Genomic DNA, 14932 nt, shown 5'->3' on the forward strand with positions numbered 1-14932 from the left:
ATGGTCCTTAGAATTACTTGTGTGTGCCTACTCTAGTGTAAAGACACACATACAAATTATATACGTGTTGTTATGGTGCCTCAGATATGCGCAATAATTGCTTTTTGATTGACAATCGCACAAGTATGAACGCTTAACCTTGAGCAATATTGATGGGCGCTGCGGATGGGGTTGGCCGTTAGAGGTATCGTTTGGTGCCGTTAGGGGTACCGTTACCACGGACAAACAGACCAATGTACAGACAGACAGACAGAAAGCCCGACAGACCGATCTTTTGGCGTCGAAGGTCTCCAAGGAAGACTATCGTCTGTAAAACTGTGATGGTGGTTTGCGATGAAGGTGAAATAAATGAAGCGGTCCACAGTCTTATTAATTTACGCGACCATCAAAATTCCACCACTACAATGAGGATTGAACTCGTGTTTTTCAGTTTCCCAGCACGGCACCATATCCACTGCACCACAGTGCCGCCGAGGCAGCAGCTCTTTACATGTCACACATTTAATTTCATAGCTCAGTTTCCAATTGCTAACCCCAATTAACGGTGCGCGAGTTTTATCGAACCATTACAACTAAATCATGACATGGAAGACTTGCTTGCGGCTCTGCAATGTGCCTTCAATGCTATAAGAAATAAGCTGCAATGAACTAAGATATAATAATTTTCTTTATAGGTTGGTTTCAATTGTTTTAGAAGCGTGAGTCTTACGAAGATTATATATGTGAAACTATAAAAATGGCATTACTGTTGCAAAGAAAAAAAAAACCTGCCGCGCCGTTGTAAAAGGAGACTGCCGAGTATAGCGACTGACGGTAAACCCACTAGTTGTGTCGTTCTTTGGCAGTTTAACGCCATGGGTGCAAAGAAATAGAGAATAACGCACGCAGATAGAACATGCTAGTATCGCCCCTAGGCTGCCATGACAGTCATGACTGATGCTTGCGTCATTTATTGCAATCTTTCTCATTTTGGGGTGCGAAGCTCCTTAAGCCGTGGGTCGTGCGTTCGCGATGTAATTACTAGTAGCAGTAGTAGTAGTTGTACGTATAGCAACCTCCGCGGCCGGACTAGAGAAGCGGCACGTGCGCACTCTTTCGTATTGAGGAGGAAACCCGCGCGCGTTAATCATAGATAAGAAGACAGTTCTTTCTGATGAAATAACCTACAGAGACGAGTATTGGTGACTTAATCTTCAATATAATTTGGCTTGAATTTGATGCTTCCTAAAAAATACTGGTTACAGAAGGACGCACTTTGAGCACTATCTGACCAGGAAAAGACGCAACGATAAACTCGGTGGGCGTAACCTCCTTGGTTTTAGCAAGGTTTAGCGAGGGTAGGGCCACAGTGCCATGAACTAGCGGCGGTCACAGGTGGGGACTAGACACGAAGCACAGGCAGTTGGAGAGTGCGCGCATGCTGCTTCTCTAGTCCGGCCGTGCCACCTCTCGTTTAGTCCTTGGAATGTCCGCTGGATGGCAGTACATCTAAACATTGAATACATGATGAAAAAATGCATGTGAGATGGCGGTACTTGGAGTGTTCACTAAATGAACGGACGGATAGACAGACGCACAGACTGACTGGTGGACGGACTAATGGACGCACGGACGGTCGCACAGACGGACGCGCGGACGGTCACATAGATGGACGCAGAGACCGATGGAAGCAAGAACGAACTAATGGATGCTCCGCCCCACGCATCATGATGCAATCAGTGGATATGCTGTGATCTTTTTTTTTTTTCTTATTTTCGGTCGGGTTCATGAGCTTACATTATTTACGATGAGCAATTTATATGAATTGCTCTTAAAACAAAAGTAACAAGGAAGATTAACACGGGACAAGCTGAAAATTATTTGCCCAAAAAGAAATGAACAAGAATGGTGCCATTGTCGCCCGGATGGGGTCGTTTCGAGAAGAAAGGCGATAACTGCGTCGGGGTGTTACGATTGAAACATATATCTTTGTGAAGAGCTGAAGAAAACAAAAACATGTTCAATGCGTTGAATCTCAAAAAAGAAAGTAAAGTGGGTCTTGAATGTTGTGTGAAAACGAGACAATCAAAGCGGGCGTTGTTTGGGGACCCGGGTGCGAGATGAAATGGCGATATGAATACAAAAGAATTGAAGTGCCCCTTGGAAGGCTACTTTCGTTCCCTTTCAGCCGGATTTCCGTTGTAAACAATGAAAACAGAGCCTACGTGAAGGTGGAAGCGTATAAGTCAGGCTTTAAAACGTAGATATCTGTGTAACCCATGCACAGAAAGTTTTCGCAGCACGCTATTGGTTTCCATAAACACTACAAAGATATAGGAAGTGACATATTTCAACACACTGAACAAACTCACTAGTTCAGAAAGGATGTTACGAAAAAAAATTTTATCCTGCAAACTTCCATGTCATGATAGTGTTTTAAAGGTGCTTGTGCCTACATTTTACAAAAGATGGTGCGCATTTTCTTGTCTAATATGCTTACACTCACATTTCACGGTATGATGTCATAATGATTCTGGTTTAATTTATTGCACACGGGTACCGATGTCCTCCTAAGATCCCTCACCTGCCTGCTATCAACCCCGTTGAAGAACGTTTGATAGCTCCACGTCTGCCATTTATGACCGTGAGGCGTTTCAGTCATGGTAGCGGCCAGAACGGCATAAAGAGGCACGCGGTTAACGTGCCAACCGACGTGGCCAAGGCTGTGTAGTTCCTGCCCGGCAACGCCGCCACTGACGTACACATCAAGCGCTACTCTTTAACAAGCCTTCCTACGGGAAAGGTCTCGTCAAGAAACGCCACTTGCACCTCCTAGCAAGCTCGTCTAAGATCCTTTACATTGCGGATATGACGGTGATATATTTTTTTTTTTGGTACTAAACTTCCTCGACTTTCTTTTGTTCTTTCCGTTCAACCAACAGTACTTACCTTGTTTCAGTACTGTAAAATAAAAACAAATGTGGAGTGAATAGGTTCCGGAGAGCAACTCAAAAGCAGCGCGATAAGAGCCCATTCCAAAGTGCGCTCGTCACCGCACTGCCATTCCCTACCCGATGCTTCCTTCCTACACTTGGCGAGTCGCTCTGCCGCGCAAGACCACTTCTTTCCATTACAATTCTTTCAAGTGCTGTGTTCTTTTCAGTTACCTCTTTTCCGTGACTCCCACGAAACGTTGTTGGTCTTTACTGGCATGACCCCGAGGAAAGGCCAACGACTTTCGTTTTATTTCTTCGATCAGTCCTTTTCTTTTTATCGGCGATTTCGCTCAGAAAACGATGTCATCGGTTATTGTTGTGTCCGTGCTCTTTCTTGGCCACGGGGCCGCTGGCGTGTTGGCGTCGTAGGAAACCACTAAGGTCCTTGCCCTTTCGGTTCTTCCTTTGCCTTCCTCGTGCTACCACGCGAAGAGACATGACCAGAAAAAAAGAAAGATACAAAACGGGTTAAGGACAGGAGAAAACTGCGCAGGAACTTCTGATCCCTTTTGGCCGTGGCGGCCTCGTGTGCGCGAAGCAAATTGGGCTGGCGGCGTTGAGTGCTTTCTCCTCCCTTGGCCTTCAAGCACGTGTCTTTTCCTACCTTCCTCTCTTTACCTCCTCTCCTTATTCCTCCGCGAAGAGACCATCAGGCAAGAGCATAAACGAAAGAGCACTTTGCTTGAACCAATTGTCTATTTATGCTGCCCCAACAGCTTTTCGCTCTGTGGAGTCCTTAGAGAGTTGCTAGAGTGGAACTATGGGCTTGTTTGGGCTTCCTGGCTGAATGCGTGTCAGTACCTGTGTGCCTGCTTTGGGCTTACACTGATACTTGTGTGTTTCGCTCTCTCGACCATCTTCCGATTAAGAGACTGCACACTCGTTTCGTATACTTGTTCTCCCCCCCCCCCATGTCCCTTCTGACACATGATTCTTCATTTCCTCCATAACTTCTCGGCACAATAGCAGATAAAACAAAATATCTTACAACCACTGTTTGAGGTATTGACAGCGTTGAGGGATAGGCCTGTTTAGCTGCGGTACCTATCTTCACCACGTCGTCGACGGCACCATTTCGTTTTCTAAATAGTATGAGAAAAATTTCTTATAGTGTTACGCGCAAAACTATTTTCTCTTGCTAGAAAGATGGCGCACGAACTGAAAGTAGCGTACTGTGACAAAAGTGGCTTTATGGTTGCTCAAATAATAAGCCCTTACCATAGCGTGTTCGATTGTACTTGCGTGCCTGCTGCTACATTTGTTTGTTCTGTGTTTTTTTATCTTTTACCAATTACATTTCATGCACTGTTTCGAAACCTGTTTATGCCCCGTTCGCGTTCGAAACTCGGCCCTTAAACTGTAATAAATTATATATATTGACACAGTTAATTGTGTCCGGGTTCCGCAGCAGTGCTTAAAAGTGCTTTTAGAAGTACGTAAATTTATATTACATAGAAATAGTCTTTTATACCTCCCAAAACGTCAGAAGAGACTATTGGTGTGCGCGTCGTGTGACATCAGTGTCAATACGAACTATAGAAAATGACATCATCCCGTGATGAACTCTCCTTGAACGACAGTAACAGTGTACAAAAGGTGGTGGAGCAATTCACTTCGATGTCTCCGCTGAAACAAGCGAAGCATTCCCTCGACTGTTATTCCCCCTTTTGTCTTGCGCTCCGCTGGGCACTGCTTTCCTCCGCTGGGCCCGCTGGCCCGCTCAGCCGCATAGCTATAATAATCGCTTCATTACAAGAAGCTCGGAATCCGTTCATGCTTGACTCTCCTGGTTAGGAGAGCATTAGCTCTACTTAGTTTACAGAGAGTTGTATATTTTGTTTGCATTTGTAAACGCTTGAGCCTAGCATCACAAAAAGGTCACAGCTTTGCCGCAAAGGCGAAGCCATAAACGCGTTAGCAACAAATTGGAAGGTCACTCGCAGAATGGAAAGCCGACTGAAACGTGCTCCGCGTTTCTCACGCACAAATGACGCACGAAACGTACTCACAGGTACAGATGCGCGCGAATGGAAGTCCGAGTTGTTACTTCACTGTGTCTAAAAAGCGCGCGTTTTCGGCAAACGTAGATTTCAATGATTGCAGAGACCTTCGTGCCCACGGTAACAACAGCGAAATTGTTCCAGAAAAAGCCCGAAGCCAGCGAAGACGCACGCTACTCCCCGCGAGATAAGGGCGCGCATCTGTGCTCTGTTCGAAGCATGGCAAAGTACGCGCGGGAGATGAGAGCGCGTGGCGCCATGCGATATGGCGACACGTGCTCATTGCGCCATCTTGCTGGTAATGCTGAAAACACGGTAATTCCACCCGAACCCCGTCAGCAAAAGTAATTGGTAAATATAAATAGCTTGCCGTTTCATTGTTGAAGGACGTGTTCTTCGGTAGCTGAGCGGTTAACACCTCGCATTGACGAGGCAGAGGTACCACGTTCGATTCAAATATATATATATATATATATATATATATATATATATATATATATATATATATATATATATATATATATATATATATATATAATATATATATATATATATATACATATATATATATTGTGTGTGTGTGCGTGTGTATACGTGTACAATTACGGCGAGTGCCAGCCGAGAGTATCCAATAAAAACGCCAGGGTAGGACAGTCACTGCGAAAGCTAGAAGAGCAGCTTTTCAGAGCCTTTTCTAAGAACTCATTGAGTAACTGCTGGAAGCACACTTCTTTGATGCCCACTGCAGCATTATTATTAATTTTGTTTTTGTTAGTAGGCCGGCATTTGCTGTACTATTTTTCGTCATCCTTGTGTCTCTTCATAGAACGCTTCTGCTTTCGGCTCCGAGCATTGTTATCAAGTTTTTCGCTTTTTACGGGAGACGCTGCTCCCTGCCCCAAGGCGACGGACGCGGAGTCATCCACTGGTCCGCCCAGCCAGAGGTCTGCTATGGCGAGCTCCTCGGTAAATCAGCGCGCCTGGCCCAGAACCAGTGAGGCCAACGGTGATAGTCACTGCATCATGGCTGTGGACGTGGAGCCTTCTGCGGCTCTGTCCGACCATAGACCACCTTTGGCAAGCTCGTCGCGGAAACGAAGCACCTGTTCGAGCACCAGCGAGGACACGGAACTGTACTCGGCCACTGGCGACGACTCGTCGGATGACGACTTCGAGACCGTGAGAAGCAGGAAGGCCAAAAGAAGAAGTACCAAGTCGTCTTCACCAGCAGGGACATTAACGTCTCATTCAAAAGGAGAATGCTGGCCGCACACCATCCTCTTCATGCCCGAGGACTCCACCATCAGCCTTCGAGCAGTAAACAGGCAAGCTCTCTCTATGTACTTTGAGGGGGTAGCACCAAACGACATTAAGGATATCCGGGTGAACACGCGGAAGAATATTCTAGCTGTGGACACAATGACTGCCAGCGCCATAGACAAGCTTCGCAGAGTATCAGATTTGGGAGGCATCAAAGTTCGACCGGTTATTCCAATGGACGGTGCCTGCACGGCGGGAGTAATCTACGACATTGATTTGGCCATAGCAAATTCGGACCTCCCAACTCTCATAAAACCAGCGAACGAAGGAGTTCTCATCGCGAATGTACTTCGCCTCGGAAACACCCGATGTGTAAAGATAATGTTCAAAGGAGATTCCATTCCGTCGCATGTCAAAGTGGGACACTTCCGACATCCTGTTCGACCATTTGTCCCTAAACCACTCCAGTGCCATAACTGCATGAAAATTGGTCACATCAAGAGTGTATGTACAAACACCACAGTATGCCCCCGATGCGCTGAGCCGCACACTGCAGACGCATGTCGGGCAACAAGTCTGAAGTGCAGAAACTGTGATGGTCCGCATGATGCTGCATCCAAGGAATGCCCTCGGATTAAGAAGGAAATCGCCATTATCAAACAAATGGTTAGGGACAATTCAACCCACAGAGAGGCTGCTGAAAGGGTACGGCGGCGACGTAGTCGCCGACGGAGGCGTGTAGGACAGAGTGTTTCGCATAACCCATTTCCTCCGAGCACGAGAGAAGTAGTAAACACGAAGCGAAATGAAGTGGAGAAGCTCACAGCTGCGGATGAGTGGCCTACGCTTCCGCGTACGCAGCCGGCAAAGGAGCCTCCTGCGAGGCCTCGCCGCCCTACACCTTCCACCGAGTCTACTTCCGTTGAGGATGTGTCAAGGGTCGATCGACAGATCATCCCGATGTTACGATCCCTCGTCGCTGTCATGGCAGACATACTAAGAAGCCTGGGAACTCCAACCGCTCGAAGCGGGTTACAGGTGTTGGACGCGCTGAGCCCAGTCCTCGCCTCCCTCGCGTAGAGTCATGGCAGGAGATCAACAATCGTTCCGCAAAGACGTCAGAGAAGCATCAGTCATCCAGTGGAACGCAAGAGGACTTAGATCACGGATTTCCGATTTTCGTCAGTACGTGTTTTCTAACCGTTTCCCAATCATCGTAATATGTGAACCGAAATTATCAAACCCGATCAGGCTATCCGGCTACGAATCAATCCCGTCCAAAACCCGAAACGAAAGCAGCAAGGTCATTGTGTATATTCGTCGGGAGCTTACCTACATCATTCAACCTGTGTCGCCTCATGATGAGAACCAATATATTTGCCTGACTGTGAAGCAGAAAACCCTCACCTTCACATTAATAGGTGTCTACTTATCTCCCTCAGCCCGTTTTGATTGCCAAAGACTGGATGACATTCTTTCGAGCGTCCCGGATCCGTGGATAATTATAGGGGACTTCAACGCCCACCACCCAATCTGGGGAAGTTCAAAAGTCAATACCACGGGCCGGAGGCTGGCTTCATTTGTATCGACTCATGAACTGTCTCTACTTAATGATGGGAGCCCTACATTTCTGCGAGGATTAACGTACAGCAGCTGTTTGGACTTGACGTTCGTGTCACGTCGCTTCGCCACAAGCGTTAAGTGGTTTTTAGACATCGAGACACATGGTAGCGATCACATCCCCAGTTATCTCACCATCGAAGGCTTTGCTAGAGACCACCCGCCGAAAACCGTACGGAGGATCGATCTTTCAGCATTCACAACCAACATTGAACACGCTTGTGAAAAAGGCTTAACCTCTGGCATTGAGCAAGCGATCAAACAAGCAGCGCAGAGTGCGATGCGCACGCTGGCATATTCTTCAAGGCCCTCAGAAACGGACATGGAGTTAGAGCGACTCCGTGCGATTCGTCGGCGTGCGGAGCGTAGATATCGACGCACAAAATCCATTCAAGATCTACGGATGGCCAGGCGCATGCAAAAGAAGATCCAGCGTCGTATAGACAAACTGGAGTTTCAACGGTGGGCGAAATTTTGCGCGAGTCTAGACCCTCGCAAACCGCTTTCTCAAATATGGCGAACCGTGCGAGGCCTACGCATATTTCCTCAACAACGTTTTCCGTTTAAAGCCTTGGCCCTTTTCCAAAATAGAAGGGATATCGAGGTAGCGGAAGACTTTTGTAGGAAGATTGCGGGCCCGCCAAATTGCACAGAAGCCCTTACTGCTGATTACACGCCACATTCACTGGACCCGCACCTGGACCTGCCTTTTTCAATGGAAGAACTGAATATGGCTCTTGCTTCATGCAATCGATCGTCATCGCCTGGGCCGGATGGCATATCATACCGCCTATTATGCAATCTCGGTGATCGAGCACGAAGTGCTTTGCTGGAAGTATTCAATGAGTCTTGGAGAGATGGAACGGTCCCCAGAGAGTGGAAAACAAGCCGGTTGGTTGCACTTCTCAAACCTGGAAAATCGCCTCTAGAGCTGACATCATACCGCCCAATAGCGCTGGCTAGTTGCGTAGGGAAGCTGATGGAGCGAATGATCCTTGCCAGACTCGAGTGGTTCCTAGAACGCCATAGAATATATCCAGACGCCATGGCCGGTTTTCGTCGTCTTCGGAGCTCCATTGACAATGTCATTGACCTGGTGACCTACGTACAACACCAGAAAATGAGCAGACGGTTATCTGTCGCACTATTTTTAGATGTCAAAGGAGCATATGACAATGTTTCTCATGAAGCCATACTTGACGCCCTCGAGTCAGTTGGTTTGGGTGGGCGAGTGTACCGCTGGATCCAATGCTACCTACAAATGAGATCATTGTTTATGCAAACTGATGATGGGCCGACTTCTGAACATTATACACACCGTGGTGTTCCTCAAGGTGGTGTATTGAGCCCCACACTGTTCAACCTGGTTCTGATCGGTCTCGTTGAACGCATACCAGATTCCGTGCAGATATCTCTCTATGCAGATGATATTTGTGCCTGGACATCAGGTGTAACACGTCCTCAGGTACGTGCGAGACTCCAGAAAGCAGCGAATTCAATATCGGCGTACCTTAGAGAACAAGGCCTCGAGATTTCTCCTGAGAAATCGGCGCTGGTCGCGTTCACGCGGAAGGCAATGACGTCATTTCCCATCACCATCGATGGACACAGTGTCTGCTACGCCAGGACCCACAGGTTTTTGGGGGTCACGATCGATCGAAATCTCTGCTGGAGTCCCCATGTGGCCACTCTAAAGAAGCGCCTAACGGCCATCGCACAACTTTTCAAGTTCCTCGGAGGCAAAACGTGGGGCACATCAGTGCACGCGATGTTGCATTTGTACAAAACGCTGTTTCTGGGGTACCTGCGGTATAGCTTGCCGGTTCTGACGAACGCTTGCAAAAGCAGTATACGCACAATAGAAAACGCCCAGGGCCAGGCACTCAGAGTTTGTCTTGGATTACCACGCTGTACATCAACAGCGGAAACCATCGCAATCGCCAAAGATCATCCGGCCACAGTGCACATTACTTTGGAGGTGGTTAGAGCTCATATTAGACACCTTGCTCGCGCCCCTGCCCACCACCTAGCTTCGCTTCCAGAAGATCGACCGAGTGCCTCCTTCTGTAAGAGAGTATTGACTTTCCGTGAGTGCCTTCCAACAGTCTACACGCCTCCGGAACGGATACTAACACCTCCTTGGTGCTTGGACCGACCAAAACTGCGCTTGACAGTGCCGGGGATTCGCAAGAAGGCGGAGCTCTCGGCGCCAGCTTTAAAGCAGATGATTCTACTCATGCTACACGAAGAATACAAAGATCATGTCAAACTTTACACGGATGGCTCGACAACTGTTGGAGGATCTGCAGGAGCTGTGATCTTCCCAGCAAGAGCCGAAACCATCCAGTTCAGAACGTCACACAAGACGACATCGACAGCCGTGGAGCTCGCGGCACTCCGCAGCGCACTCCGCAGGATTGACAAAGAGACACCACAAAAATGGAGCATTTTTACTGATTCGAAACCAGCTCTCCAATGTCTACACAATGCTCTACGTCGTGGACCTCAAGACCAATTGGCGCTCGAAATACGACAACTGTACCATCACCTAATAGACGAAGGACATGACATATCTTTTCAGTGGTTACCAGGCCATTGCGGCATCATCGGTAACGAACATGCCGACAATGCAGCTAAGAATGCTCACGAAAATGGAGTGATGGAACCTATTCCACTATCAAGAAGCGACGCAGCAGCAAAGATTAATACGCTTGCGCAGGATGTCGCAAGGTCTATGCGGAATACGCCCGGTTTTCTCCACACCCGTCTTCACCGCCTGGACCCATGCCTACGACTTACTATTCCATCTGGCCTACCCCGATCCGAGACGACCCTTCTCTGCCGTATGTGGCTTGGGGTGTCTTTCACGAACGCTTTTGCCTGCCGCATCGGAATGAGAGACAGCGCTACATGCGACCATTGCGACAATGACGAAACAATTGAACATATTTTATGTCAGTGCCCCCAGTACAGCTCTCAGCGACAGTCCCTCTCAGCAGTGTTTGCTCGCCTCGACGACCAGCCATTTTCTGAGCAGTCAATCTTGGAATGTCGGAAAGATCGAGCCTCACGCCAGAAAGCAACGAAGGCGCTGATGAAGTTTCTGCGAGCGACCCGCCTCGTTGAACGATTGTGACACTACTGTGTGCGAGTGTGTGTGTGTGTGTTTGTGCTTCTCTTCCTCCCTTTCTCCTTTTTTTTTTCCCCTTACCCCTTCCCCAGTGCAGGGTAGCAAACCGGATATGTTTTCTGGTTAACCTCCCTGCCTTTCCGCATTAAATTTTCTCTCTCTCTCTCTCTCTCTTCGTCATCCTTCAGAGAAGCGGGGTGTCAGTTAAGCATGTACATGCAAGGAACTTTGTGCCAATTGTTCATGCAGTATAGCTGGCGACGATGAGGAGTTATGCCTGAAGTGGGTATGCACCACAGTTGATAGGTAATCAAGAGCAAGCTTTTGTGATGGGTTGGAGTATTGAACGACCCACTCGTTACGCTATTCACATTGTAGGACGACTGGTTCTTCGTTGGCTGCTCCAAAATCTTTATAGGTCGTATATTAGCGCAATTCCTTTCCCGAAATCAAGCTTGTCTAAGGTGAATTTGCCAACAAGTCCCGAGCAACGGAGTGGCTCAGTGGTGTAATACGGGCCTGGCACGCAGCAGACCCAGGCTCTCGCCCCACTATGTCATGTGGTTACGGGCACCGGCAGCGGACAACGACGGCGCTGCGCGTTACCCGATTCCTGATCTCACAACAGCTGTCGCTTTAAAACGCCAAGTCTGCGCTGAACGCGCCGCACAGTCACAGCGAAAGAATGAAGAGCGACGTTTCAGAGCGTTTTCAAAACACTGTTTGGGATGCTATGCACGCTGTTGGGTACCCACTACGCCATAAATAATAATAATTTATGTGTAGTAGGTCAGCATTTACTATGTTTTCTTTCGTCATTTTTTGGAGAAACGGGGTATCCAGTACGCATTTGTTAGGAATTTCGTGCAATTTCTTTATGCAGTGGCTGATTACGATGAAGAAATATGCCTGAAGTTGGTATACGCCACAGTTATTAGGGGATCGAGAGCAAGTTTACTAATATGTTCGAGCAATGGACGACCTACTCGTTACGCAATTCGCACTGTGTGACGCCTAGCTGTTTCTTTGATGATCCAAAACGCTTCATTAATCATGTAAACGAGCTTCCTTTCCCGATATCAAGCCTGGCCAAGGCCAGTTTAGATAGGAGTTTCGAACACTGGTGTGGCTGAGTGGTACACAGAATACTGGGCTAGCACGCAGCAGACCAAGGTTGGAATCGCATGGTGTCAATAAAGTTTTTTTTTTATTTACAAGGTTTTATTTCGTTTCATACTAGTTACGGACAAGAGTGGTGGTGGTGGCGGCGGCGGCGGCGGCGAACAACTACGGCACCGCGCGTGACTAGTGTTGTGATCTCATAACAGCTTTCGCTGTAAAAGAGTGCGCACACAGAAGCAAACGCCAGTTCTCAGGCACTCGTACTTTAAGGAAAGAAATGGCTCGAGATACTGCGTTTCTACTTATGCTTGTTCGTACAACAGTGTTGAAAAAAATAGCGTACGATAAAAATACCGCGAGATGAACAGCGACAAGAGAAGAGAACGCCTGCATTGGGTGTCATCGTCTAGTGTCGCTGTTTCGCATGCGCTATTTTTGTCGAGCAGATTCGTTAAACACAGCCGCTACTCCTGCAGTGAAGTGACAGATTTCGTTTTGGAGCTTTGGAGCAGTCAAAGTGTTTCGCGACTACTAAATATAACCTAGCAAAAGAACCAGTACTGAGAATCGGAGCAGGATAGCGGTTCAGAAAGGGATGTGCATGAGGTCCGCTCTTACTGTCGCGATCTGCTGCGAAGGCGAAACACAAACGTCCTCCAATTTTTCTAGGTGCTACAGAAATGGTACAAATTCTCATTTCAAATCTGAAATAAGTATATTTCCTTTACAGGCTTTTAGTTGTAATGTTGTCAGGATTCACCACTAGCTCGATGATCAAAACAAACCGCAAATCGCACCCATTGTAGCGAAATGGTGTCAGGGCAGCATTGGACGGTCTTAAGTGGAAAATGGACATCTCGAAACGCGGTTAGAATCCTATTCTTCGCGAAACAATTATCGTACGGGAAAATGTTCCCAGAATTATAGTTACCCTTTAGTGCACATGAGTGCACTACAGCAGAGAGTATTTTATTTAAAGCACGTAGCTTGGACGTGACGGAAGGCAAGCAGACGATTTGTGATTCAGTCGGCATACAAGCACGAAGAGTGTTAGTGCTGCTGAATGTCCCTGCAAATGACGATTGATAGATATGTGGGTTTTAACGTCCCAAAACCACTATATGATTATGAGAGACGCCGTAGTGGAGGGCTCCGGAAATTCAGACCACCTGGGGTTCTTTAACGTGCACCCAAATCTGAGCACACGGGCCTACAACATTTCTGCCTCCATCGGAAATGCAGCCGCCGCAGCCGGGGTTCGAACCCGCGCCCTGCGGGTGAGCATCCGAGTACCTTAGCTACTAGACCACTGCGGTGGGGCTCCCTGCAAATGAATCAATCAATCAATAAGTTCAGTCATTCATACACGCGATAGATTGAAATAAGTAATCGGTGCAAGAAAAATAATTGCTGCTTTAGTGCAGGCTGACTGAGCCCCTGCAACCCCAATTCAGCTACGGTGCAACCACATTTGAAGGGCGGAGCTCCATAGGGCTAAGCCAGTCCCTTGTATATAGTACCCTGTCCATTCACGTGACACGATATGGATATTCATGTCCGTATGAATGTCCAAATGTATGCACATGTGACCCATATGGACACCCACACAAATAGGAATATCTATATGAATATTAATATGGACATTCACATACGTAGATACCCATACACATAAGGGTATCCATAATACTACATGAGTATTCATATGGATACCCACATAGGTATCCATATGATTATTCATATGGACCCCTCAACAACACCACATGCCCATTGTGATTAATCAACAATTTTGTATATACTGCAAACACTTGTTGTCACGTCTTGGCATGATCGAAGTGGGCATTGTACAGGAGATAACAACCTCCCAGAGCTTCGCCTACTCGTCATCATTCACTTCAAAAATACGCTGCAATTTTTTTTTCTCTATTTTTTCGCTAATTTACAGCTTGTAATTTCATTGAGCCATCTCGCAGCACGTATTTGTGATGGTGGACGTATTTGTGACGTAGTTTTACTTCTTTAATCATTAATTCACTCCACACATGAGTCGATTGTGTTACAAATTCGATACAAGGTGGAAAAGTTATCTGCCATTGCGGTCTAAAACGGCGATATCAGATATCGTCAGGAATTTAGGCTGTCCATATGAATGTCTCGCTGCTCTGTTCCATCAAAGTCTCATTTTAGTACATGCAAAAGGTACGGGACGGTCTTCTTATTATCTCGTACTTCTACAAAGCATACACTGAATACAAACGTCCAGCCCTAAGACGGGAATCAACGAATACGTGCCACTGATATACACGGGTAATGGGCTGAATTATCCACTTTGGCTGATAGCGCCCCTTACGTTCCCTGCATCAGCGCATTTACACTTAGAAGGAGCTAATTTGAAATGCAGCCCCAGACATTCATTAGTAAAGGAGAAAGAAACGGTGTTAATGGCAATTTCATGAAGAAGGATTGGTGACGTCGGAAAGTAGGTCATGGTTCTTATTATATTTACGGAAACATAGCCTTGTCAGGAAGCTAGGAAAGGAGGTGATATGCCCTATATTTATACCTATTCATCTGAATTCATTCTATCACTCGTCACAGAAACTGAACGAAATGATTTGTCTACGTTGGGTGATTAATAAAACTCCCGTAACGACTAAACACGTAGGTAGCGTAGGTGCAGCTACTTTTGTTGTTACTTCGCTTGAGAAAATGTGGTACTGTGGGAAAAGTGTGAAATATACTCTAGCCGTGGAATCTCCATTAGATGTAATTATGAACACTAAAATCCGTCAATTTAGGAGATATAACTTGCGGACAGATGCGCTACA

General features: G+C 47.0%; 1 long non-coding RNA gene across 1 annotated transcript in view; it reads left to right on the plus strand.

Moving 5' to 3' along the window:
* The window catches only part of LOC142767430 (uncharacterized), a 167993-nt gene extending 158193 nt beyond the window's left edge, over positions 1-9800 (plus strand). The window contains exon 2 of the long non-coding RNA XR_012884874.1: positions 8827-9800. This is a non-coding gene — a long non-coding RNA (uncharacterized LOC142767430). The remainder of the gene's footprint in view (positions 1-8826) is intronic.
* The last annotated feature ends 5132 nt before the right edge of the window (positions 9801-14932 follow it).

The sequence above is a fragment of the Rhipicephalus microplus genome, chromosome 7 (genome assembly GCF_043290135.1).
Source record: "Rhipicephalus microplus isolate Deutch F79 chromosome 7, USDA_Rmic, whole genome shotgun sequence".
In the NCBI taxonomy this organism is placed as follows: Eukaryota; Metazoa; Arthropoda; class Arachnida; order Ixodida; family Ixodidae; genus Rhipicephalus; species Rhipicephalus microplus.